This window comes from Nicotiana tabacum, chromosome 23 (genome assembly GCF_000715075.1).
Source record: "Nicotiana tabacum cultivar K326 chromosome 23, ASM71507v2, whole genome shotgun sequence".
Classification (NCBI taxonomy): Eukaryota; Viridiplantae; Streptophyta; class Magnoliopsida; order Solanales; family Solanaceae; genus Nicotiana; species Nicotiana tabacum.
The window spans coordinates 36535683-36559904 of NC_134102.1; positions in this window are offsets into that span (position 1 = coordinate 36535683).

The following is a 24222-nucleotide window of genomic DNA, read 5'->3' on the forward strand; positions in this document are numbered from 1 at the left end:
CGTTTAGTGATGAGGATGCTGAGGGAATCATTAGACCTCACAATGATGCACTGGTAATATTTGTACTTATTAATAAATATCGAGTTAAGCGCGTGTTAACTGATCCAGGTAGCTCTGCCAACATCATCTGATGGAAAGTTATGGAACAACTGGGGCTGTTCTATGAGATCTTACCAGCAGTTCGAGTACTAAACGGGTTCAATATGGCATGCGAGACAACGAAGGGTGAAATCACCCTATTGGTCAACACGGACTGAACCACTCAACAAGTAAAGTTCTATGTGATCGAAGGGGACATGAGGTACAATGCCTAGTTCGGGAGATCGCGGGTTCATAGTATGAGGGCAGTATCATCGACGTTGCACCAAGCGTTGAAATTTCCAACTCCAGGTGGAGTCAAAACAGCCTATGGGGAACAACCGGCCACAAAGGAGATGTTCGCCATCGCAGAAGTGATCCCAACATTTGTGGTCAGGACATCAAAAGATAAGGGACTGATCGAAGAGAAAGGCACCAAATAACAATCACAAGTCTCGGCCTCTACTGAGCCAGAAAAATGGGAGGAACATCTAGAAGATGAGGAAGATGATTTCAGGGTCCCGAGATCCTTAATAGCACCTGATGACGCCAATGCCACCAAGTCAACAATCAAGGAACTGGAACAAGTCATATTGTTCGAGCATCTGCCGGATAGAAAGGTATACGTGGGCACTGGGCTAACCCCCAAGCTCGGGAAAAAAACTCATTTATTTTCTTAAAGCTAATGTCGATTATTTTGCCTGGTCCCACTTAGATATGACAGGAATCCCACCGGAGATAACAACTCACAAATTTAATTTAGATCTCAACTTCCACCCGATTAAACAGAAGAGGAGGCCATAGTCCAAAGTCAAATAAGCATTCATCAAAGACGAGGTATCTAAACTTTTAAAAATAGGTTCCGTTCGGGAAGTTAAATACTCGGATTTGCTAGCTAACGTAGTCGTCGTACCTAAAAAGGGAAAAACACTTAGAATGTGTGTAGATTATAAGGATATGAATAAGGCATGCCTAAAGGACTCATTTCCTTTGCCTAACATCGACCGAATGATCGATGCAATGGCAGGGAACGAGAAGCTGAGCTTTCTCGACGCCTATTCCGGATGCAACCAAATATGGATTGACCAGGGAGACCAAGAGAAAATTTCTTTTATAACTAAGTTTGACACTTACTGTTATAACGTGATGCCATTTGGGTTAAAAAATGCTAGTGCCACGTATCAACGCCTAGTTAACCGAATGTTCGAGGAACAAATAGGGAAATCAATAGAGGTTTATATTGATGATATGTTAGTTAATTCCCAGCGAGCAAAGGACCATTTGAAGAATTTGCAGGAAACTTTTGACATACTAAGGGAATACAATAAGAATTTGAACCTGGAGAAGTGTGCCTTCGGGGTCCGATCGGGCAAGTTCCTCGGATTCTTGGTATCTAACCAGGGAATAGAAATCAACCAAGATAAGATAAAGTCCATAGAAGACATCAATGTGGTTAACAACTTCAAGGTAGTGCAAAGGTTGATAGGGCAAATAGCCGTATTGGGCCAATTCATTTCCAGGTCATCGGATAAAAGCCACCAATTTTTCTTGTTACTAAAGAAAAAGAACGATTTCTCCTGGACCCCGGAGTGCCAAAAGGTTTTGGAGGAACGCAAAAAATACTTATCAAGCCCTCCCTTGCTGCACACCCCAAAGGCAAACAAGCAACTATACCTTTACTTGGCAGTATCCGAGATAGCGGTAAGTAGTGTCCTGGTTCGAGAAGAAGAAGGTACGCAATTTTCTATATATTATGTTAGTATAACCCTAGGTGATGTCGAAACAAGGTATCCACACCTAGAAAAACTGGCGCTTGCCTTGATAAGCGCATCTAGGAAACTAAAACTATATTTTCAATGTTACCCTATATGTGTCGTGACCTCATACCCATTAAGAAATGCTATGCATAAACCCGAACTCTCAGCCGGCAAGAAAAATGGGCCGTAGATATTAGCAGGTATGATATTGAATACAAACCCTAAAGAACTACAAAGTCCCAGATATAGGAAGACTTCTTGGCCGATTTCACACCGATCATGATCCCCGAGGTGGATAAAGAATTATTACTTGCCTCGGGGACTAGCTCGGGGGTCTGTACCCTATTCACGGATAGTGCCTCCAACGCGAAAGGGTCCGGGTTGGGTATCGTACTAACTCCCCCCCCCCACACAGGAAGCATAATAAGGCAATCAATTAGAACTGTGAAATTGACTAACAATGAAGCCAAATATGAGGCTATGATTGCATGTCTGGAATTGGCTAAAAGCCTGGGGGCTAAGGTTATCAAAGCCAAGTATGATTCCTTCCTCGTTTTTAACCAGGTCAATGGAACATTCGAAGTCAAAGAAGACCTTATACAGAGGTACTTGGATAAATTACAAATAGTGTTACATCGGTTCAAAGAATGGACGCTACAACATGTATCTAAAGATCAGAATAGTGAGGCCGATGCATTGGCTAATTTAGGATCGTCAGTGGACTCCGAAGAATTCAACTCTGGAACAGTGGTGCAATTGATGAGCTCAGTGATAGAGGTCGGTCATGCCGAGGAAAATTCAACATGTTTGACTTGGTTCCTAATGAATCAAGGGACCTTCAAACTAAAGCTGCTAGGTTAAGATTGGTTGAAGGACAACTGTACCAAAGATCGTTTTTTGAACCACTAGTAAGATGTTTGGGTCCCGGGGAGATCGATTACGTTGTGATGAAATTCCACAAGGGGACTTGCGAAAAACACTCTAGAGAGGAATTTTTGGTTTGTAAATTGATCAGGGCCGGGTATTGTTGGAATGAAATGGAGAAGGATGCAAAGGATTTTGTTCAAAAATGCGACGAATGTCAAAGGAATGCCCAAATAATCTACCAACCATGGAGTTGCTTCACCCGGTCCTTCCCCTTGGCCGTTCATGAAGCGAATAATGGATATCGTAGGTCCTTTACCATGGGCACTTGGTAAGGCTTAGTACATCTTGCTTATGACCGATTACTTCTCCAAGTGGGTAGAAGTACCTGAATTTGACAAAGTTAGTGAGAAGGAGGTTATCGACTTCATCTGGGATCCCATAATTTGCTGGTTCGAGATACCAACCAAGATTAAATGTGACAATGGGAGATAATTCATCGACAACAAGGTCAATAAATTCTTCGAAGACCACAAAATAAAAAAGGTTTTATCGACCCCTTATCACCCTAGCGCAAACGATCAAGCAAAATCGACAAACAAGACCATACTGCAAAACCTAAAGAAACCATTGACCGATTCAAAACAAAGGTGGAAGGAAATTTTGCCCAAGGTCCTATGGGCGTATCGAACAACCTCGAGGTCGAGTACCCGAGAGACACCATTTTCTATAGTCTACGGCGTAGAGGCTTTGATCATAGTAGAAGTGGGGGAACCGAGCTTGAGGTTTCAATATGCTACGAAAACATCAAATGATGAGGCTCTGGCGACAATTTTGAATTTAGCGGACAAACGGTGAGAAGCCGTCCTGGTCCGGTTAATAGCTCAAAAGCAATGGATGAGAAGATATTACAACCGAAGGGAAAACCTTCGACACTTCCAAGTCGGGGACTTAGCATTGAGGAAAGTCACACTACATACTAAGAATCTGAATGACAAGAAACTAGGCCTAAATTAGGAAGGACCATACAAAGTCATCGGTATAACCGGAAAAGGCTCGTACCAGCTTGATTCCGAAAATGGCGTACAACTGCAAAACAACTGAAATATGGCACACTTAAAGCGATACTACTGCTGATGTATGAATACCTAAATTTCTTTGAGGATTATTAACCTTCGAACTAACCCGTGCAGGTACTCAATCAAAGTCAAGTCCAAGAATTATGTCTAAAAGCTCGTGTTACACTCTTTTTCCCTTCGACTGTTTTTTTTCCTGAAATAGGTTTTACATCATGTTTTTAACTACGCAACAGTAAGCGTGCTACTCTAGTTTTGAATACCGGTCCAGGACCGGGGATTGGGGACTGGGGACTGCCCGCATCGAATCAATAGTACTCGAGCCCTCAAAATTCAGCCTCGAGTACTAGGGGACTATCACACCCTGAATCAAGAACCGAAGATCTGAGTTCGGAAATTTCAAAGACAATTTTATTCGACATCAAAAATCAAGGCTTGAATAATAAGATTTATTGTAAGGGTCAAACGATCAAATGAATCGTGTTCAGATAGTTAATTCTCGCCATGGCGGGTAATTTTTATATTAGTTATACTACAATTAAAGTAATAAAATGGGAGATTCACCTTTTATGCTTCATCGGTTCACGCTTACATGAGCAATGTTACCATTTTGTCACTTAGAATAAATATTTAGTTCAAAACCTTCTAAGCCCATGGGCCATCATTAACCGAGGGCATGAAACCCCAAAATCAATAAGAGTCCACGAGACCGTGCCCAATTATTAAAAGATCCTTAAGCCTATGGGTCCTCCCGAACCGAGGACTACCATTTGACAAAAAGACCGAGTAAATCAGGTTATTGAATCCCTAGGGCACCAAGTATTTGAGGTAGAGCCTGAATATAAAAGGCTACGGCCAACTTGATGTCCAAATCCATAAGTGCTTCGGCCCCGATACATAAAATGAATTGGAGACGTCTAAGTTCGTAAATATAAAAAGTAAGGTCCTTACACATTTTAAGTCTATAAAGATTATGTCCGATCTGATCAAATCAATCTGTTTCAAATTATGGCCAAAGAAAGAGCCACCTTTGACAAAGGTTAACTGTGTCCGGATAAATTACTCGACTTGGTTTCATTTTTGTCAGATCCTCCAAAGTCAAAGCAACTCGGAGTCGCTATTTGACCCGGACCTTATTCAGGCTATTGGAGGTCGAACAATTTGAGCGATGACAAAGTTTATGCTAAGGCGTCGATGATATATTAGTTATACTGAATCTGAGACACAAGTTATATATTCTAAGTCCTAAGCATAAGCAAATGCAAAAAAGTTAAAGAACACAATGTATAGCCGAAGGGCAATTTCATATATATTCACCAAAAGGTATTTACAAAGGCACGAGAAAATGGCCCCCAAGTACAAAACGTATAAATACAAGAAAAGACAAAAATAATCTAAGCTAAGATATTTCTTGCCTAATCTTCAACAGAGACCAACTCGTTATTCGATCCTAGAGTTGGTACCTCGCTTTGGCCTCGGCTTCGAACCTCTTGGCCTCTTCTATCTTGGCCGCTAAGTCAACCCCTCCCCCCCCCCTCCCCCCTCTTGGATCTCCTTGAGAGCCTCCCTCCGAGATAGACACTTCACATTTATGATTCAGGCTTCGGCTATGTTGACATCGGCTTTATACTGAGCCAGCATATCTTGGGCTTCCGAGACCTCATTCGAAGCCACCTCCAATTTGGACTTCAGCGTAGTATACTCTTGGCCAAGAGCGTCACGCTCTATGATGGCCGAGGCGAGTTGTGCCTGGAGTTCCTCGTTCAGTCGAGCCCATTTGTCAGCATTCTCTTTTGCCACTCGAAGCTGCACTCTGGTCGATGCCAAGTCCTCTTTGGTGGCATCCCTCTCCGATGCTAGGAGGTCCATTTTGCCGCTCAGCTCATTGGCTGAAACCATAACCCCGTCCATCTCGGTCCTGAGTTGGTCGATCAAAGTTATCTTTTCTTGTATTTGTGCGGTTATGGCGTTAGCATCGTCGTATAGGCTCACATTATTAATCTCGAGCGTATTTACCTTCTCGGCCAGAAGAGCACGGTCCTGTTTTGCTTTTGACGCCTCCTTCTAGGCCTTCTCCAGTTCGGCCTGAAGGGCGGGGAGGTTGTCCATGTCCATAAATACTTTATCCTTCTGTTCACAAAGAGCTTTGTACATCTCTGTTTGCCGGACTTGTTTCTTGAGCTCAAACTCGAAGTGGCTCACCTCCATCCTGGATCGGTGAAAGCTTTCATTATTAAGCACCGAGGCCTGATACATAGAGAAAGAAAATTGTTAAAAACAGCTAAGACGAAGGGAACTCATTAAAATAAAGAGGAAAGAGGATACACCCGATTTAGCGCCTACTGGGCCTCATTGAAAAGACGTGTCCTATATACCTCGTTCATCTTCACTTGGTTCTCTTCAGTTACCAAAGAACGGAGATAGATGGCCACTCTGACTGGCCCGGACAACATGTTAATATCTGCTGACACCGTGAACATAATCGTCTTCTTTTGTTCGGGGTCCACACTCAGGGAAGGAAGCTGCTTCTCGAGCTTTGAGCTCGGACTCATCCCACCTAATCTCGGTTGCACGACCCTTTTTGGGATCTCCGAGTGGCCAAAGCCAGAGTAGTCCTCCAGCATATCGACATCCACATCCTTAAAAAATGAGTTAAGGGCATAATCCACAGCCCTAGATGTTTCGGTAGGCTTCTCTTCAACATCCTAAGCTTTATTTAAAGTGGCCTCCAGCCGGGGTGGTGATTCTTGAATATAGATAACGGCGTCACCTTTGGAAATAGCTCATCTCGGGACCAGAGAGACTTCTTGTGAAGTACTAGCCACATGTTCTTCATCGAGCCCCTGAGCTGAGGAGGATTCAGCCTTACGAGCATCTCCATTAGGGGCCACCAAATATTGGTCTGCATCGATCGGCTCGTGGGTGATGAATTCCATGTCCTCGTCATCCTCGAAAAAATCCTTGAGCTAATGAAGAGCTTCTAAATTAGGGACCCGGGCATCAAAAATCTTTTTGGTGCTCTTTCTGACCCTGAGCATAATCCTCTTTCTCTTCTTGACCTCGGCAGAAGCATCCGAGGAGTCAGGGGATCTCTTTTTCTTCTTCAAGTTTCCATCTTTCTTTGCAGTAGCTTCAGCAATGGGCTACAGAGAGGATGAGGGTTTGGAAGACAGGGTTGAGACCATGGTATCGGTGGTTTCCCAAATCCTGGTGGTCTTAGGAAAACGTGTGAAAGAAGGACTTAGTCATAACACTGATAAAAAACTACCAGGAAATAATTCACCATGAGAACGAGCCTCCCACTTGCCTTTAGAGAGCTTACGCCACTCACGCTTAGGATAGGTGAGTTGCTTGCATATACCCTCGACCCACTTCCTAAAATGCAGGACCACGTTGGGTACTCAGGGGACAGCTGCATATCAAATGGAACATGTCATGGGAATGAAAAGTAGATACAAGAAAGGACATTGATGACTTAGGAGGAAGTAAACTTACGATTCGGGTTGCACTTCTCGGGGAATGACATGATTTTAGGAGGAATGAGGTCCTTGGTCTTTATTCGAACAAACCTACCATGCCAACCTCGGTCCCTATCTTCGACTATCACGATAATGGAGTCTTATTTGCTCGACGGGCGAGTGTGATTAAACCCCCTCGGAAGATTCGGGGGCTATATACTCAGAGAAAGTGATCTACCGTGAACCGTAGCTCCTCCATATTGTTCGCAAAATGGCGGAGAAGAGTTACGATCCTCCAGAAGGACGGGTGAACTTGCCCGAGGCAAATTTCATACCTCTTACAAAATTCGAGGACCAAAGTATCAAGAGGACCAAACATAAAAGGATACGTGTAAATACTTAGGTATCCTTCCACGTATGTCATGATGTCCTCATTGGTACTGGGAACGACTATGTCCTTGCCTACCCATTTGCAGTCCTCTCAGACAACTTTGAGCGTCTCCTCGGTAATGAAGCAAATGCACCTCCATACGTCCTCACCCCGATCCCCTTGTGTGGAGGCTTTCTCGACTTTGAAGTCATTATATATGGAGCAGCTTACGAGGATGAAATCTGTAAAGGGGATCATGGACCGGAAGCACTACCTTGGTGTCAGTGGCTTAGGAAGAGGTCGTCCGTGTAATGTTTTGAGATACCGATTTGGAGGTCTTCGTCATTTTTATCTTAGAATATAAAGATTTGAAGACTTGACATGAAGATTTAAAGGTATGAAATAAAGATTTGAAGGTGAAGTGTGAAGGTTTGAATATGAACTATGAAGATATTAAGAATAAGTTATGAAGATTTGAAGGATCGATAAACGGATAAAGATATGAAAAACTCAAGGGTAAATTTAGGAAGTTTGAAATCAGAAAGTAAAAAGTGAAATTAGGGAACCAGAACTTTTATAGGGAAAGAGTAATGAATGAATGACGTTTCAAATTCGGTAACTACCGGCGGTGATCAACCGATAGCTGACGCGTGTCCAAAATCATATCGACGTGACTGATGGGATGTTTTGGTTCGTCAGCTTGCTCATGGTGTGCGAGAGAAGGAACCAGGGCCAGTTAGTCACTTCTCATCACTCATATAGTTTACTCTCCGAGAAGTGAGGGGACTTCTGTATACATGTAAAAATGGGGATAGAGTTACCCCCGATTTCCCATTATGGAACGAGGAACGACGTTAGTTGTTATTGGCTCGAGTGAGACTGAAGGTACCCATAGATCGGAACCAGGGACGAACGATACAACGGGTCTTGTGCATGGATGAACCCAGAAAGAATCAAGCTCGAGTAAGATGAAAGATGGGAATCTTTTTATGCGCGTGCGGCGAGACAAAGCGGGAATTTACTTTATTATTGCTCACATGGCGAGATTAGGTGAGCTATGTCGGGAATGATTTTTGATGACTTTTGATGTCCTGGAGGCATTGTTATTGATGATATTTGTGTGGCGGTGTGCCTAACTTATGTGACTTATACAGTGTACATTTTGTGATGATTGTTTCCTATGTGCCATTCATTTTCTCTACTCTTACTTGTTGACTTGAGTTGTGATTGAACACTTGCACAAGCATATACGTAATTAATCACCCATATCGGTTTAAGAAGATGAACACTGATGTTATTGACCATTTACATGTATTATCGTTTACTTGCCTTCTTTGTGAGAGTTGTCCTATTAGCACGTGAGTTTTCCTTGCGGCTACAAGTCATTGTTATTGTTGGCATGTGAGTCATTTGTGCGGATATGAGATACTGTCATTCCCTTGGCACGTGAGTCGTCTGTGCTGCTATGAATTGTAATGTGGGCACAAGATGCCAAGTGATTAGGGTTCATGAATTGGGACGCATGAAATGTGACTATGAGGTGAAGTACCTTTGGGAAAATCCTTGAACAAATCTTGTGTGGAAGCGATTGCTCTTATTGAGTTGTTACTTGTTTTCTTTATCAGGTTTCACTAGACTTAAACTTTGTTCAGCTTACTCCACAGCATTACTACCTGTTTGCTCCCTATTGCTAATTGTTGGTGCTAGTGTACTATTGCGAGTATAGTTTTGTTATCTGACCATGCCTAGTTTTATATTGACATCGTTTCCTTGTTAGTTTCACATTTATACTTATACAGGTTGTTAAGTCTAGTAGGTGTCTTGATTGTTCCTCGTCATTACTCTATCGAGGTTAGTCTTGATACTTACTGGGTACCCCTGTGGTGTACTCATGCTACACTTTCTGCATATTTTTGTGCAGATCCAGGTACTTCGGAGTGGGTTGATCACTAGCTAGCTATTCGAGTTTTGCTGTGGAGACTCAAGGTATACCTGTCGTCATGTTCGCAGGCCCCGAAGTCACCTTCTGATTTTGTACTTGTACTATTTATTTCTATTCTGAAATACTTGTACTTAGGGATATTTCCTAGAAAACTCAGTAGAGCTTATGACTTGTACTACCAGTTTTGGAATATTGTATTGCACTCGGGATGTTTGGTTTACTATAGAAAATTTCAATTTCATGCTTAATAATTCCTCATGGTTAAATTCTGCCATTTAATTCAGTAAGTATTAGGCTTACCTAGTTTTAGCGACTAGGTGCCATCACGACATCTTACGGAGGGAAAATTGGGGTCGTGATAAGTCGGTATCATAGCTCTAGGTTCATAGGTGCTACGAGTCATAAGCGAGTTTAGTAGAGTCTTGCGGATCGGTACAGAGACATCTGTACTTATCTTCGAGAGGCTACCAAACTATTAGGATAGTTTCACTTATTTCATTCCTATCGTGCGATTTTATTGATATCGGATTTTGAGCCTTTGTCATTCTATTCTCTCATAGATGGTGAGGACACAGGCTGTTATTACTGATGACGCTGCCCCTAGATCTGATGTATCTAGGGGCCGGGATAGAGGCAGAGGCTGAGGAGGAGCACGTGTTTCAGCTAGACCACCTGTCAGAGCAGCAGTTGAGGAGCCGCCAGTAGCTCTGATTGGGGGGCAGGTACCGGAGGCGTCTGTTGCTACCCCGGGACTTTACGAGAAGTTAGCACAGTTCCTGAGCATGTTTTTCATATTGGCTCAGGCGAGGTTGATTCCTGTTGCACCAGCCACTTCACAGACCGGGGAAGGAGCTCAAACTCCCGCTGCCCGTACCCCAAAGCAGCGAGTCCACGTTGGTAAGATTCTAGGTGTCATGCCAACACAACCTGGTTTTCTAGTTCAGCCCGTGGTTAGGGAAGCAACATCTAATAAGGAACAACTTAGACTTGCGAGGTTCAAGAAGTATTTCCCTCCTACCTTCAGTGGTTTGGCTTTAGAGGATGCACATGGTTTCCTAGATGAGTGCCACCGTATTCTACGCACTATGGTATTGTGGAGACAAGTGTGGTTGCTTTTACTACGTTCCAGCTTAAGGGAGCGGCATATCAGTGGTGGCGAGCATACAATTTTGGTAGCCCGACCGATGTAGCTTCACTTTCATGGACTCAGTTTTCAGAGATATTCTTGAGAGAGTTTGTTCCCCAGACCCTTCGGTATGCATGGCGTGCAGAGTTTGAGTAGCTACGCTAGGGCACTATCTTAGTGTCAGAGTATGCCGTTAGATTCCGTGATTTTTCCAGACATGCACCTGCTTTGGTTTCTACAGTTAGAGAGCGAGCCCTCAGATTTATTGAGGGGCTCAGTCATGGTATCCGATTCAGCATGGCTCGGGAGTTAGAGACGGATTTTCTATTCTTGCAGGTGGTAAAAATCGCTCGCAAATTGGAGGGCATGTGGGTTCATGAGGGAAAGGTCAGGGAGGCTAAGAGGCTTATTAGACTGGGAGGGTCTACTGGTCCCTATTTTGAAGGCAGGGTACGACATGGTAGAGGTTTCGTGGGTCTGCCATTCTAGTTTGCACTTCAGGCTTCGCATGGTGTTTCAGATACCCATGGGTCTCAGAGTACCCACACCGGACAACTTTCATATCCACGTCAGCGGAAGGGTTGCTTTGAGTGTAGAAATACCAGCCATACGGTGAGAGATTTTCCTAGACTCCGGACAGATATGCCACAGCAGGGTATTCAAGCTATGAGTTCTGCCCCAGTTGTTGTTATCTCTGTACCGCCAGCTAGGGGTGCAGGTCAGACTGGTAGAGGGTGCCCAAGAAGGGGGAGTCCCGGCCAGTTGATATGCTTTCCATGGTAGGGCTTAGACCGCTGCACTAGATGGTGTTGTTACAGGTATGGTTTCGATTTGTATTAGGAATTCTTATCTTGATTTGGTTCTGCTTATCGGGGTGAGTCCTCTTATCTTGCTTCACATATGGGTGAGTTTTATGATTTTGTACTATGCTTATGTGTTTACCCTATTGGGAGATTTTGTAGTGGTAGCCCGTGCCTATCATTTTGTTTTGTTCACTATTGAGAGCTATGAGGCTAGAAGTGACTTTCTGTTACTCATTACGGTAGGTTTTGATGTGATTTCTGGATGGTTGGTTATGATATGTGATTTAGTTGCTTTACCGGTATGGGAGTTCATTATGTGTTGTGATTTTGTATCGTGAAATGTAATTAGTGGAAGGTTTGGTGGGATAATGTATATTCTACTTGTGATTTAGAGCTGAAGACGGGATCCTTGTGCTTTCATGCGGTTTGATATGTTTGGACCGGGCTGTGTGCCGTAGTGGAGTTATATTAGGATGAGATCCTTGTGATTGTTTCATATGTTTTGATTTTCCCTTATAAATTCATAGTATGGTACTAATAGGGGGTTGTGCCTGTCGGGTTTGTTTGATAGTTCTTTCATGCATTTCTCTTCAATATTCAGTCATATTCGCATGGTGCTTATTGGGTTTTAGCTTGCGAGGTGCGTGCCCAGGTGGCATTAGATGTTACTTGTTGATTTGGGTGAATGGTTATGAGGTATTTATGTTTTTTGCATCATTGCTAGTGTTGTGAAGGTTTGGAACAGGGTTCTAGGTTATTTGAGGTTAATTGTCGGTGTTGTATTTGATTATGGGCAGCTATGGTGGCAAAGTTGTTGTTATGGGTATATGTGTGATGTCTTAAGTCATGTTGTTGTACCTTGTGGGTGTAGGCATGAGTTGTTGCAGCTGGTTGAGGCTGATACCATGTATTGATGTGGGAATTGGATCTTTGGGAAATGATCGGATAGTGAAAATTTGTTTCTAAGGCTTATTAGTGTGGGTTGGAGGAGATATTTTTAGTGCAAATGGTGTTGTTAGTCCTTTGTGGAATCGGGTGACATGGCATCACCCCCAAGTATATGTACGGTAATGTCATTCAGTGATTTGATGACTTCGAAATGATTCTTGGCACATTCGAGCACGAACGTTGGTTTAAGAGGGGGGTGTAACGACCCGACCGGTCGTTTTGAGAATTAGCGTCATGTTCGATGGCTTAAGGTTTCGAGTAGCTTCGTATTATGTATTATGACTTGCGTGTGTGGTCGAGTTCAGATTTCGTATGATTCGAGATTGAGTTGGAAGAAAGATTCTTGCTTTAGAAGCTTAAGTAGTAAGAGTTGACCGGAGTTTGACTTTCGTGTAGACGACCCCAGAATGGTGTTTTGATGATTCTAATAGCTTTGTATGGTGATTTTGGACTCAGGCGTATGCCCGGATTTGGATTTGGAGGTTCGTATGTTGATTTGATGCATTTTGGCGAAAATTGAAAAAGTGAAGTCTTAGAAGGTTAAGAGGTTTGACCGGGAGTTGACTTTTTTGATATCGGGCTCGGATTGCGATTTCGAGTATTGGAATAGCTTCGTTGTGTTATTTGAGACTTTCATGCAAAATTTGACGTCGTTCCGGGTTGATTTGATATGATTCGGCGCAAGTTGTAAAGTTAAAAGTTTATAAGTTCATTAGGTTCGATTTGAGACGCGATTTGTAGTTTTGATCTTGCTTTATGTTATTTGAGGCCTCGAGCAGGTCCGCGTTAAGTTATGGAACTTGTTGGTATGTTTAGTTGAGGTCCCGGGGGTCTCGAATGAGATTCATATTGAATTTGGCCTTGTCGAACTGTAGAATTTTTGATGTCTGGTTTCCTTTTTCGCGTTCGCGGGAGATGTCTCACGTTCGTGAAGGGTATCTGGGAGGCAGGTGAAGTTTGTTCTTCGCGTTTGCGAATATGTCCACGCATTCGCGAATGTATAGGGAGTTTGTTCATTGTGTTCGCGTAGGGGCTCTCGCGTTCGCGAAGAGGAATTTGGCATCTGAGTATTTTGTGCTTCGCGAACGCAAGGTACATTCCGCGTTTGCGAAAAAGGGTATCTGGGCAGCAGCTATTATTTTCAAAATCGAGGGTTTGAACCCATTTTTCATATTTTGAGCTAGAGACCTCGGATTTGGGCGATTCTTGAAGGGATTTTCAAGGAGTTGATTGGGGTAAGTGATTCTAACTCGGATTTGGTTGTTATACATGAATCTAACATCGTTTTCTTCATTTAATTAGCGATTTGGGTTGGAAATTTGGGAAACATTTATGAAACTTCTTAGGCTAAATTTTGGGGATTTGAAAGGCGATTTGATGTCGGAATTTGATAATTTTGGTATGGTTGGACTCGTATCGAAGTGGGTGTTCGGATTTTGTAATTTTTGTCAGGTTCCGAGGTGCGGGCCCGGGGCTGTCTTTTTGAGTTGATTTCTTATTTTTCTTTCAAGATCAAAGAATTATTATCCGGAATCATATCCTATAATTTTTATTCATGGTGTTAAGTTATTTTTGCTAGATTTGAGTCGTCCGGAGGTTGTTTCACACGAGAAGGTCATTTTAGAGTGTCGGTCTAGCTTCTTCGAGGTAAGTATCTTGCCTAACTTTGTGTGGGGGAAGCTACCCCTTAGGATTTGAGTCATTTGTGCTAATTGTGTCATGTGAAGGCCGTGTACGTGAGGTGACGTGTACGTACTCGAGTTTATTTGTGGAAATTTGACCGTTTTAGGCTCGTAGGTCCTTACGTTCATTAAATATGAAGTCTTCTTATCATGTTAAATTCTTCATTTACTAAATTCACGCTTACATTTCTTATTTGGAGTTGATTGATTCATGTTCTACCCTTTGTTGCCAAATAAACTCTTATGTGCCTTAATTGAAGTTATTGTTATCTCTTCCGTAATTCCTTAACCTTAATAGAAGTTATTGTTATCACTTCCGTAATTACTTAACCTTAATTGAAGTTTTTGTTACCTCTTTCATTGTTGACTTATCCTTATTTGGAATCATTGATTCATGATATCTCTCTTATCGTCGAGTTGTACTTATGTGAAATCATTGTTACATGCTATCCCTTCAATTGTTGAGCTACTCTTAATGGATATCGTCGTTACACATTATCTTTTCCCTTGTTGATCTATTCTTGTTGAAACCATTATTACATGTTGTGTCTTTTATTGTGAGATCGTTCTTCCATTTTTTTGTGCTATGTAATTCTTGTGTTGATTTACTTGTCTTATTCCCATGTCATTATTGTTGTTGTTATTGTACTCAGTGTTGTTGAGCCAAGGGCTATGCATAGTTGTGGTATTAAAATTATTTTGAGGAAGAGTTGTGGCATATGGGCACATGTGGTGAAAGACATTATATTGTGTTGTTATGTTTTTGGCACACGTGGTATTGTTGAGAGAATGGTTAGGGTGTTCGCATGCTAGTTGTTTGTGCTATTGTTATTATTGATATTTGCGCATGCGGCGTGACAAGGTAGGCTATATATGTGGGTTTGCACATGTGGCAAGACAAGGTGGGAATATTATTATGCGCGTGCGGCAAGACAAGGCGGGAATTTACTTTATTATTGCGCACGTAGCGAGACAAGGTGGGCTATATCGGGAAAGATTTGTGATGACTTGTGATGGCCTCGGGCAATTGTTATTGATGATATTTGTATGGCGGTGTGCCTACCTTGTGTGAGTTATACATTGTACATTTTGTGGTGATTGTTTCCTATGTGCCATTCATTATCTCTACTCTTACTTGTTGACTTGAGTTGTGATCGAACACTTGCACAAGCATACACATAACTAATCACCCATATTGGTTTAAGAAGAAGAACCCTGATGTTATTGACCATTTACATGTACTCTCGTTTACTTTCCTTTTGTGTGAGAGTTATCCTATTGGCACATGAGTTGTTCGTGCGGTCATGAGTCATTGTTATTGTTGGCATGTGAGTCGTCTGTACGGATATGAGATATTGTCACTCCCTTGGCACGTGAGTTGTCCATGCGGTTATGAATTGTAATATGGGCACAAGATGCCAAGTGATTAGAGTTCATGAATTGGGACCCGTGAAATGTGACTATAAGGTGAAGTACCTTGTGGAAAATGCTTGAACAAATCTTGTGTTGAAGCGGTTGCTCTTATTTAGTTGTTACTTGTTTTCTTTACCGGGTTTCACCGGACTTAAACTCTGTTCAGCGTACTCCACGGCATTACTACCTGTTTACTCCATATTGCTAATTGTTGTTTCTAGTGTACTATTGTGAGTATGGTTTAGTTATCTTACCATGCTTAGTTTTATATTAACGTACATTTTCCTATTAGTTTCACATTCATACTTGTACGGGTTGTAAAGTCTAGTAGGTCTCTTGACCGTTCCTCGTCACTAATCCACCGATGTTAGTCTTGATACTTACTGGGTACCACTGTGGTGTACTCATGCTATGCTTTCTGCACATTGTTTTGTGAAAATCCAGGTACTTCGAAGTGGGTTGATCACTAGCTAGTTGTTTGAGTTGTGCTGTGGAGACTTAATGTATACTTGTCGTCCCGTTCGCAGGCCTGGAGTCACCTTCTAATTTTGTACTTGTACTATTTATTTCTATTCCGAAACAGTTGTACTTACGGATATTTCCTAGAAAACTCAGTAAAGCTTATGACTTGTACTGCCGTTTTTGGAAAAACTCAGTAAAACTCTGTTTAGTACTTAAAACTCAGTAAAACTCAGAAAACTCAGTTTCATGCTTAATAATTGTTTCTGGTTAAATTTTGTTATTTAATTCAGTAAGTGTTTGGCTTACCTAGTCTTAGCGACTAGTTACCATCTTGACATCCTACGGAGGGAAAATTGGGGTCGTGACAGTAACGATAAAAAGTGTCACTTCCTCATCGTGACCGATTTGGTGTGATCGCGTCGTTACCTTATATTTTTCTCTCATCTTGCCCTTCCTTATTATTAAATAATATTATTTTATCTTTTATCCTACCTTTTATATAATAATTTTACCTCGTACCTTAATTTTTCTTTATAATATTGCAAGTTTATTCTTCGTATTGTTGGTGTATGACATCATAAAACGATGACAATACAATCTATCCAAACATTGTATGTATTTTAACGATTCAATACAATTAAATACTATACAATATATTATAAAAGCGATATACAGTCAAACCTCTCTATAACAGCCTCGTTTGTTCCGATATTATTATTATTTTTTATAGTGAATTGTTGTTATACACCTATAACAACATTTGAGGTTTAAATACATTATGTTTTGGCCGTTATAGATCAGAATTATCCAAAAATCAACTATTACGTCACATATAAAAGATAAGAAAATTATTCAAATTTAAATATCTCAAAAGATATGCATATTTCACTTGTTAAATATTGAACAAAGCTAATACATTAATAATAAATTTATAACTAAACGTATAAAGATATAAATGCTAAGGCCCACACTTTAAAGCTACTTAGGAAAATAAATTATTTCAAGATTAATGGAATAACTTTGTAATTATAGTTTGTTTCGTAGATCTCATTATCTTATTAGCGATATAACTCTTGAATTGGTGAATATTTGTGTCCAAATTTTATCAAAAAAATATCCAATAGATTTTTCTTGAAGATAATCTAATTAAGAGCTTAACAGTTAATTCTTCTATCTAAATATTTTTTTGGGTATTTGTCTAATGGAAAAGATATCATGTGCAAATCTTGAAATCTTATGTCTTATGCAAAATAGAAACTTTGTTCAATGAAAAAGATTGTGTACATTTTTTTAAAATTATTATTAGTAATCTTAAAGATTCTATATATTTGTTATAGGGGGTAATTTTACAAAGAGTGTTATGCTATAAATATGGTTATTATTGTTATAGGCAAAAAAGTTGTTATAAAAAGGTAAAATATAACTTTAAAAATTGGTTATGAAAAAAATTTAATTTTTATAGTGAATGATTGTTATATAGGGATGTTGTTATAGAGATGTCTTGACTTATAACAACCTTCCAAACAAGCTGGTCCAAGAAAAGAACAAATACTGGAAACGGCTAACCTAAAAGATTTTACATTTTGATAACGGTGTGCACTCTTGCGATAATTTTTTTTATCATTAGTTATTAGTCCCCCTTTTTATTTTGCGTGACTATGAAATGCATTTTCCGTTTCTTCCGTTTTAACATTTGCATTTGTCATCAAACCTCAGAACATGAATAACCTTGGAGCAAATAAGAATTAGTGAGGACAGGACAATCTATTCCTACAACGAAAAACCTTATAGGTAATATATAACCAAAAGAAAAGAAAAACGGATAATTAATCTTGAACTTATGAAAAGAAAATATTGAAATTAGAACCAAGATACAAAAACTTATACTTATATTAAGTATAAGTGGTACTTTATACTTAAAAGAATAGAATAGAGAAGCCAGTTTTCGGAATTGTTGCCTTAGCGAGTACATCCAAAATCACGTGCCGGCCCTGCTATGGCTTGGTCACCTTTTACATTGTAATGGCAAAGTAGTTACTAATCCGATTAAATTAACATATTTTGCTCCCAATTATAATACGAAATAAAGCTCCAGTCATTGATACTAGAGTTCGAAATTTTGACAAATGGTACCCTAGTAAATTGTTGCGATCAAACACACTCACACGTATACGTGGTCGTCAAGTAAGAGTAGTGGGTAGAGTATCGTTCCCACGAATACTTATGATTAACTTTGTTATAATTCTGTATTACTGTAATAAACAATTAAACTTTCTGGAAAAAAAAAACAGAAAGTTAGTAATACTTGTTTAACGAAATAAATTCTGGAAAAACAGTATAGGAATAAATCGAGCCCACTGAATACACAGTGTGTCCTTAAGGAAATTATTCCCCTCAAGTACCCGAGGTGTTGGAATATATCCTCCCAGGATAGAACGATTTAACTCACCGGAGTGTTGGTACCAAAACGCCGGTGAACAACGAGCTACTCGAAGGCTGTAAAATACACTGAAATTTTTGTTGTAGAAGAAGAAGAAGAAGAAGCTCAGAAAATTTCGTAAGGAAAGATTTTGGGATTCAAACTCTATTTATAGAGTTGTTGGCATTATTTCTGAAAATGTTTGCAACCTTTCAGAAACATCCATGGCTGTTGGAAAAGGGTTATTTGAAATATTGCGGGAAAAATATATTTAAAATAATCCGAGAAAGAAAACGGGCTTGACCGAACCGGGTCGCCGGTCATGGGTTATTCCAGATTGAATTTTTCGTTAATTATTTAATTAATTAATTAAATAATTAAAAGAAATTTTGTCCAAAAAGATTAATCAATCAATCGATCTTTGACCAAATCCGAATCCGAAGCCGAAGTCGAGCCGAGCAAGCGGCGACGACGACGTCGCGAGGCTTGCCTTTTTCTTAACTCTTTAAGAGCAATTATATATATACCCATCAAAAGCCTTTTCTTCCTCCGATATGGGACAATGTCCCTTGCCAAGGAAAACTCAAATATTTCATTTTCCCTCCATTTCTCATTCACCCTCTTTAAGCTACACAAGCTTAAAATCCCAACAATCCCCCACATGAATGGGGAATGGCTATAAAATAAAGGAATTCACGGACGCGTGTGTGTTTTACATGCAAGAATTAATTGCATCTGGATAAGTAGGTTTCCCTTTGAACTTTCCGTAGTGAACTTATTTCGGATATACTCGGTCAATCGGTAGATTTGATATCTTTGAACCGTCGAGATTTGTTGTATACCTAGACAACATAAGTCATATAATCAATCCTTAACCATCTATGGTTCTCACGGTTGTGTTCGTTTCAGCCATGAACACTGTCTGGTTTCATGAGTGCTTAGAGAATGGGTCTTTACTTTCATTCCCCTTGAAGCGGCTTACACTTCACACTCACATAGGTGATTTCTAAACGTGTAATCCTATAGACACACTATCTGGTCATATCCTGCCAGACTTAGCAAATCATTAAAAACCTTTAAGCTTTGTTGACTCATCAAAAAGCCTTAATGCTTTACCTCGATTTTTGAACATTGTCTTCATCACGAGAATGGGTTGAGTTATTTGACAATGTTGAACCGCCATTCATAACTTTGTTTGATCTCTTTGAACCTAGCTCGTGGGATCTCCAGTCTACTAGGTAGAGTTACCGTCATGATGACTTGTCCTAGACCTTAACCCCATTCCCTTTGATGATCTTTCAACTGCCTCTCTAGATAGGCCTTTTGTACGTGGATCCGACACGTTATCTCTTGACTTTATGTAGTCAATTGTGATAACACCACTAGAGAGTAGTTGTCTAACGGTATTGTGTCTCCGTCATATATGACGAGATTTTCCGTTATACATAACGCTCCCTGCCCTGCTTATTGCCTCTTGACTATCACAATTTATACAAATAGGTGCCAAAGGTTTGGGCCAAAATGGAATATCTTCTAAGAAATTCCGGAGCCATTCAGCTTCTTCACCGGCCTTATCTAAAGCTATGAATTCAGATTCCATTGTAGAACGGGCGATGCACGTTTGTTTGGATGATTTCCAAGACACTGCTCCACCCCCAATTGTGAAAACATATCCACTCGTGGATTTAACTTCAGATGATCCAGTGATCCAATTTGCATCACTATATCCCTCGATCACGGAGGGATATTTATTATAATGCAAAGCGTAATTTTGGGTATGTTTGAGATACCCCAAAACTCATTTCATTGCCATCCAATGTATGTGATTGGGATTACTTGTAAACCGACTCAGTTTACTAATAGCACGTGTTATATCTGGTCGTGTACAATTCATGATATACATCAAACTTCCCAATACTCTTGCATAATCCAGTTGTGAGTCACTTTCACCTTCATTCTTTTGAAGTGCATAACTCACGTCAATTGGAGTCTTGGCAATTTTGAAATCCAAATACTTGAACTTGTCAAGTACCTTTTCAATGTAGTGAGACTGTGATAATGCTAGACCTTGTGGAGTCTTGTGAATTCTGATTCCTAAGATCACATCAGCAACTCCTAAGTCTTTCATATCGAATTTGCTAGCCAACATGCGCTTAGTAGCATTTATATCTGCCATATTTTTGCTCATTATCAACATGTCATCAACATATAAACAAACAATGATTTCATGACCTGGAGTGTTTTAAATGTAAACACATTTGTCGTACTCATTGATTTTAAACCCACTTACCAACATTGTTTGATCAAATTTGGCATGCCATTGTTTGGGTGCTTGTTTAAGTCCATAAAGTGACTTAACAAGTTTGCACACTTTCTTTTCTTTACCAGTGACCACAAAACCCTCAGGTTGTTCCATGTAAATCTCTTCCTCTAATTTTCCATTTAAGAAAGCTGTTTTAACATTCATTTGATGGATTTCAAGATCATACACGGCCGCTAGTGCCACTAACACCCTAATAGATGTTATCCTCGTTACTGGCGAGTAATTGTCAAAGTAATCAAGGCCTTCCTTTTGTCTATAACCTTTGATAACAAGTCTTGCCTTATATTTGTCAATAGTGCCATCAGCTTTCACTTTTCGTTTAAAGATCCATTTCGAACCTAAAGGCTTATTTCCCGGAGGAAGATCTACCAATTTCCATGTATGGTTATCCAAAATTGATTGAATCTCACTATTGACTGCCTCTTTCCAAAACGCTGAATCAGAAGATGACATAGCTGCTTTAAAAGTTTGAGGCTCATTTTCAAGCAAGAATGTCACAAAATCTGGTCCAAAGGAAGTAGATGTTCTTTGACGTTTGCTACGCCTTGGATCTTCTATACTTGGAGTATTTTCCTTTGGTTCTTCCCGAGGTCGTTTAGGTCTTTCACTTAACGACTCACATTCAGTTTTATATGGATAGATGCTTTTAAAGAATTCAGCATTATCTGATTCTATTACCGTATTAACATGAATTTCAGGATTATCGGATTTATGAACCAAAAACTGACATGCTTTACTGTTTGTAGCATATCCAATGAAAACGCAATCAACAGTTTTTGGTCCGATTTTAACCATTTTAGGTAAAGGAATTTGTACCTTTGCAAGACACCCCCACACTTTGAAATATTTCAAGTTGGGTTTTCTTCCTTTCCATTATTCATATGGAATAGATTGCGTTTTGCTGTGAGGTACTCTGTTGAGTATCCGGTTAGCTGTAAGGATAGCTTCGCCCCACAAACTCTGCGGTAATCCGGAACTTATTGATAAAGAATTCATCATTTCCTTTAATGTCCGATTTTTCCTTTCTGCAATTCCATTGGATTGAGGTGTGTAAGGTGCAATAGTTTGATGGATAATTCCATATTCCGAACATATTTCTGCAAATGAAAATTCATATTCTCCACCCCTATCACTTCTAATCATTTTGATCTTTTTATTCAATTGATTATCCACTTCATTCTTGTATTGCTTAAATGCTTCAATTGCTTCATCCTTACTATTAAGCAAATAAACATAACAATATCGAGTGCAGTCGTCAATAAAAGTAATAAAATACTTTTTCCCACCTCGAGATGGTGTCGACTTCATATCACAAATGTCAGTATGAATTAAGTCTAAAGGATTTGAATTCCTTTCAATAGACTTATAAGGATGTTTTACAAACTTAGACTCAACACATATTTGACATTTTGATTTATTACACTTGAATTTAGGCAACACTTCTAAATTAATTAACTTCCGCAAAGTTTTGTAATTGACATGTCCTAAACGAATATGCCATAAATTATTTTACTCCAATAAATAAGAAGAAGCTGTAATTTTATTCATACTGTCAACAACCATTACATTTAGTTTGAAGAGGCCCTCTGTGAGGTAGCCCTTTCCAACATACATTTCATTCTTGCTTACAACAACTTTATCAGAAACAAATACACATTTGAATCCATTCTTAACAAGCAAAGAAGTAGAAACTAAATTCTTCCTAATAGTAGGAACATGAAGAACGTTGTTGAGCGTTAACACCTTGCCGGAAGTCATCTTCAGGAATATCTTCCCATAACCTTCAATCTTGGTTGTTGCAGTATTTCCCATGGAAAGCTCTTCTTCGGGACCAGCAGTAGAGTAAGTCGCAAATACTTCCTTAACAGCACAAACATGTCGAGTGGCTCCAGAGTCAATCCATCACTCCTTCGGATTTCCAACTAGGTTGCATTCCGAAAGCATTGCACACAGATCATCAATGTCATCATTCTTCTCCACTATGTTGGCCTGTCCCTTCTTCTTATACTTTTTCGGGAGACGACAATCACGGGCTTTGTGATCGGTTTTTCCACAATTGTAGCAGCTGCCCTTAAATTTCTTTTTGTTCTGCTCCTTAGTCTGTCCAGAAGACCTCTTTCTCTTCTTACTTTTTGGAGCAGTCTCCTCAACGATATTAGCTCCCATGATCGTTGAATTTCCATGAGACTTCTTCTCGGCTGTTTTGTTGTCTTCCTTAATCTTGAGACGAATCACAAGATCTTCCAACTTCATTTCTTTGCGCTTATGCTTAAGATAGTTCTTGAAATCTCTCCACGAATGAGGCAATTTTTCAATCATTGCAGCCACTTGAAATGCTTCATTCACGACCATACCTTCAGCAATAAGGTCATGAAAAATAAGTTAAAGCTCCTGAACTTGGGTTCCAACAGTTTTACTATCTATCATTTTATAGTCTAGAAATTTGGCAACCACAAACTTTTTCAAGCATGCATCTTCAGTCTTGTACTTCTTCTCAAGTGCGTCCCATAATTCTTTCGAAGTATTCATCGCACTGTACACATTGTACAAGTCATCCTCTAAAGCGCTTAAGATATAGCCTTTGCAAAGAAAATATGCCTGCTTCCACGCCTCAACAATCATGAATTTCTCGTTTTCCGGCATGTCCGCAGCAGGCACTGGAGGTTCTTCACTAGTGAATTTCTGCATACCAAGTATGGTAAGCCAGAAGAACACCCTTTGCTGCCATCCTTTGAAGTTGGCTCCGAAAAATTTTCCCGGTTTCTCTGTCGGTGAAACAGCAGTCCGGCTTGACAAGGCTATCGTCGTTGCCGCAATAGTCGCAGAAGAATTTCCGTTATCAATTATCATTTCTCACTGTAAACAACAGAAGAGTTCAATTAATGGCAAAATTAGAACAGTAAACAATACTGTTATTAACAAAAATAGTATGTATAATAAATAAAATTGAAGTTTTTATATACTGTTTCACAGAAAAACGATGAAGTTTTTATGTTCTTCAAATCATTTTATGAATTTCAATACTCTGATGAAGTTTTTTATATATTCAAATCAAAATAGTAAAATTGAGAAGGAGTAGAAAACCACACAGGTTTTAATCTCCACAAACAAAATACAGAATATAATAAAATAATTTCCTTCAGAATGTTATAATTCTGTATTGCTGTAATAAACAATTAAACTTTCTGGAAAAAAAATAGAAAGTTAGTAATACTTGTTTAACAAAATAATTTCTGGAAAGACAGTATAGGAATAAATCGAGCCCACTGAATACATAGTGTGTCCTTAAGGAAATTATTTCCCTCAAGTACCCGAGGTGCTGGAATATATCCTCCCAGGATAGAACGATTTAACTCACCGGAGTATTGGTACCAAAACGCCGGTGAACAGCGAGCCACTCGAAGGTTGTAAAACACACTGGAATTTTTGTTGCAGAAGAAGAAGAAAAAGAAGAAGCTCAGAAAATTTCGTAAGGAAAGATTCTGGGATTCAAACTCTATT